This window comes from Musa acuminata, unplaced genomic scaffold, assembly GCF_036884655.1.
Source record: "Musa acuminata AAA Group cultivar baxijiao unplaced genomic scaffold, Cavendish_Baxijiao_AAA HiC_scaffold_291, whole genome shotgun sequence".
Lineage (NCBI taxonomy): Eukaryota > Viridiplantae > Streptophyta > Magnoliopsida > Zingiberales > Musaceae > Musa > Musa acuminata.
The window spans coordinates 30,001-35,000 of NW_027020553.1; the positions used below are offsets into that span (position 1 = coordinate 30,001).

The window sequence follows — 5,000 nt, forward strand, 5'->3', positions numbered from 1 at the left end:
TCGTTAAGTTAATTGAAAGTTCATTTTAATATTAAAATAAAAATTTAAGATAAAAAAAATGGAAATTGAAATAAAAGCCAAATTCTTTTTTTTGTGAAAAAAAAACTGAAAGTAAAACAAGTGTTTATCATTCAGGGGGATAGGATAACCTTATGACAAAGAACTCGAGTTCGGGTAAAGAAGTAAAAATTTTAGCTCAACATATATGTAGTATGTCTGTTTTCAAAGCGCGAAGAGTAATTGATCAGATTCGCGGACGTTCCTATGAAGAAACACTTATGATACTGGAACTCATGCCTTATCGAGCATCTTATCCCATTTTAAAATTGGTTTATTCTGCAGCAGCAAATGCTAGTCATAATATGGGTTTGAACGAAGCTGATTCATTCATTAGTGAAGCCAAAGTTAATAGGAGTACCATTGTGAAAAAATTAAGACCTCGAGCTCGAGGACGTAGTTATCCGATAAAAAGACCTACTTGTCATATAACAATTGTATTAAAGGATAAATCTAAATTATTTTTAGATGAATCTAGGATTTAGATTCATCATAGTAAACATAGTAAAATAACATATATGGATGGAAAGAAAATATAATAGGAAAATATGGGACAAAAAATAAATCCACTTGGTTTCAGACTTGGTACAACCCAACGTCATCATTCCTTTTGGTTCGCACAACCAAAAAATTATTCTGTGGGTTTACAGGAAGATGAAAAAATACGGAATTGTATCAAGAACTATGTACAAAAAAATAGGAGAATATCCTCGGGTTTCGAAGGAATCGCTCGTATAGGAATTAAAAAAAGAATTGATTTGATCCAGGTCATAATCTATATTGGATTTCCAAATTTATTAATAGAGGGCCAAACACGAGGAATCGAAGAATTACAGATGAATGTAGAAAAAGAATTTCATTCTGTGAACCGAAGACTCAACATTGCTATCACAAGAGTTGAAAAACCTTATGGGCAACCTAATATTCTTGCGGAATATATAGCTTTACAATTAAAAAATAGAGTTTCGTTTCGAAAGGCAATGAAAAAGGCTATTGAATTAGCTGAACAAACGGATACAAAAGGAATGCAAGTACAAATTGCAGGGCGGATTGACGGAAAAGAAATTGCACGTGTCGAATGGATCAGAGAGGGCAGGGTTCCCCTACAAACAATTCGCGCTAAAATTGATCATTGTTCCTATACAATTCGAACTATCTATGGAGTATTAGGCATCAAAATTTGGATATTTGTGGACGAGGAATAATAGACCTTTATTTATCTTGCCATTCTGGCCAGTGATAGAACAAAAAATAACAAACTGTTTCATTCTTTTTCCGTTAAATCAAACAAAAATGAGCAATTCTAATTCTATAAGGTTGAATAAAAATTCGATTGACCATTTGTTATAATTGCTATGCTTAGTGTGTGACTCGTTAATTTTTCTTTAGAGTTTAGAGTTGGAATTAAAAAAAAATAGACTAAACCCTACTTAAACTTAATAACTATATAAAATAAATAAAAACAAAAATAAAAACAAAATAAACTAATAACCAACTTATTGCTTCGTATTGTCGAGATCCCAAGAAACAGTCACTATATGAGATGAGTGGATCAATCATATAGTTGCAGCAACTGCAACTAAAATCTTTTCCATAAAAAATCAGATTATGGGTTGTGAAACAAAAATAAAGGGATGTGGATAAATGGAAGGATGATAGAAAGAGAGAACAAAAATATCAATGATATATGATTCCAATATGTATGGTCTATGAATTACCTCATAAAGGCAATGTGATAAAGCATCAATACTGAATGAATATAAATAATATAAATAATAATAAAGAGCCTCGGGTTAATAAAAACTAAGGAGATTGACTCGAGAAGGAATTTTGTTGGGAGCTCCATTGCAGAGTTCAGGCCTAACCATTAACGGAGAAGCTATGGGAACGACGGAACCTGTGACTGCATAGGATTCTACTGAAAACGAATCCGAATAATTCATTGGGTGGGATGGCGGAACGAACCGAGAAAAAATTTATTTATTCTGAGAAGTCATGGGTTGACCTAGGAATAAAACAGTAAAGAGTAAATATTCGCCCGCGAAACCTTTATTTATTGAGATTACATTACAATATTTTGGCATCATTTGATAAGGGTAAAAATAAGGATCAAGGATCGTTATAAAATAAAAAGCATTATCTATAATTTATATCTATAAATATGCATAACATAAATATTCTAGCTGTATATCCTGTATATACATCTTCCTGTATAACAAAACAAATTCAATATTAATAAATGTCTTAGTGTATTAGTTTATTAAATACATGCGTATCTGTAATATTATTGAATCCTTTCATTCGCGAGGAGCTGGATGAGAAGAAACTCTCATGTCCGGTTCTGTAGTAGAGATGGAATTAAGAAACGACCATCAACTATAACCCCAAAAGAACCAGATTTCGTAAACAACATAGAGGAAGAATGAAGGGAATATCTTGTCGGGGCAATCGTATTTGTTTCGGCAGATACGCTCTTCAGGCACTTGAACCCGCTTGGATCACAGCTAGACAAATAGAAGCGGGGCGAAGAGCAATGACACGATATGCGCGTCGTGGTGGAAAAATATGGTTACGTATATTTCCCGACAAACCTGTTACAGTAAGACCTGCGGAAACACGTATGGGTTCGGGGAAGGGATCCCCCGAATATTGGGTATCCGTTGTTAAACCAGGTCGAATACTTTATGAAATGGGCGGAGTATCAGAAGCTGTAGCCAAAGCAGCTATTTCACTAGCTGCGTCCAAAATGCCTATACGAACTCAATTTGTCAGGATAGGTATGTAGAACTAAACAGTGTATTGAGGATGAAAAAACAACGGCAAGTTTATTTATTTCTGGACAGAGAATATTTCTTTTTTCCTTCATCCTTTGCATTAAAATAACGGATTCCAATAAAATGATATGATTCAACCTCAGACCCTTTTGAATGTAGCGGATAACAGCGGAGCTCGAGAATTGATGTGTATTCGAATCATAGGAGCTGGTAATCATCGATATGCTCATATTGGTGACGTTATTGTTGCTGTAATCAAAGAAGCAGTGCCTAATATGCCACTAGAAAGATCGGAAATAATTAGAGCTGTAATTGTACGTACTTGTAAAGAACTCAAACGTGACAACGGTATGATAATACGATATGATGACAATGCTGCGGTTGTCATTGATCAAGAAGGAAATCCAAAAGGAACTCGAGTTTTTGGTGCGATCGCTCGGGAATTGAGACAGTTGAATTTTACTAAAATAGTTTCATTGGCTCCCGAGGTATTATAAATACTACTAGATGGGACTATGATATATCAGAACATCTAAAATAGATCAAATTTAGTAGATTAGTAGATTGTGTCTCACGCATATACTTTTAATAATAAATAATTTTATAATAATAAAAAAAAAAAAAAAAGAAAGAAAATAAAACAAAGAAAAAAAGGAAACATGTTGATTATATCAAAATTAGGAGGCACCAATAATTATAGTTCGTCATGGGTAAGGACACTATTGCCGATATAATAACTTCTATAAGAAATGCTGACATGAATAAAAAAGGAACGGTTCGAATAGCATCTACTAATATCACCGAAAATATTGTGAAAATACTTCTACGAGAAGGTTTTATTGAAAACGTTCGGAAACATCAGGAAGGTAACAAATATTTCTTGGTTTCAACTCTGCGACATAGAAAGACTAGGAAAAGAATACACAGAACTATTTTAAAGCGTATCAGCCGACCCGGTTTACGCATTTATTCCGACTATCAACAAATTCCTAAGATTTTAGGTGGAATAGGAATTGTAATTCTTTCTACTTCCCGAGGTATAATGACAGATCGAGAAGCTCGACGAGAAAAAATTGGAGGCGAACTTTTGTTATATATGGTGATCCTCCTCCTCTGGTATCCTAATTTTCTCTCTAACTTCCTATTTGTGAAATAGAGAGGAAAAGTGAGTTATATAACTCTTCCTCCATTAGTTGATACTTCAAGGAAGTTACCTGGAATGAAAGAACAAAAATTTATTCATGAAGGTTTAATTACTGAATCACTTCCCAACGGTATGTTTCGGGTCCGCCTAGATAATAAAGATGTAATTCTAGGTTATGTTTCGGGAAGGATCCGGCGCAGTTTTATACGGATACTACCTGGGGATAGAGTCAAAATTGAAGTAAGTTGTTATGATTCAACCAGGGGACGTATAATTTATAGACTTCGCAACAAAGATTCGAATGATTAGGTGATTTTTAAAGCATTCCTTTCATGACGATACAATTCGAAGTTAAAAAAAAAAATTCAAGAGACTTATTTTCTTCCAAGGAATAGATTAAAAATTAAGGTAAGGAATAAGAAATATGAAAATAAGGGCTTCCGTTCGTAAAATTTGTGAAAAATGTCGACTGATCCGTAGGCGCGGACGAATTATAGTGATTTGTTCCAATCCGAGACATAAACAGAGACAGGGATAATCTTTCTAAAAAAGAACTTTCTAAAGAAAAGACAAAAATAAAGGATTTCTTTTAATATGAAATGGATATTTCCGTATCTTTTCTTTCCGTATATTTCTGACTTATATTTATAAGATGATAAAATATGACAAAAGCTATACCAAGAATCGGTTCACGTAGGAATGGGCGTATTGGTTCACGTAAGAATGGACGTAGAATACCAAAAGGAATTATTCACGTTCAAGCAAGTTTCAACAATACCATTGTAACTGTTACAGATGTACGAGGTCGGGTGGTTTCCTGGGCCTCCGCTGGTACTTCCGGATTCAAAGGGACAAGAAGAGGGACACCCTATGCTGCTCAAGCGGCGGCATTAAATGCTATTCGTACAGTAGTTAATCAGGGTATGCAACGAGCAGAAGTTATGATAAAAGGTCCTGGTCTCGGAAGAGATGCAGCATTACGAGCCATTCGTAGAAGTGGTATACTATTAAGTTTCGTACGTGAT

The 5,000-nt window shown here is 34.4% G+C and overlaps 1 protein-coding gene across 1 annotated transcript in view; it reads right to left on the minus strand.

The window, feature by feature from the left end:
• Positions 1–4,558: 4,558 nt before the first annotated feature.
• Positions 4,559–5,000, minus strand: part of LOC135657680 (cytochrome b6-f complex subunit 4) — a 2,857-nt gene continuing 2,415 nt past the window's right edge. Inside the window, exon 1 of the mRNA XM_065175991.1 lies at positions 4,559–5,000. This exon is cut by the window's right edge and continues 2,415 nt beyond it. The gene's annotated coding sequence lies outside the window, so the exon portion shown is untranslated.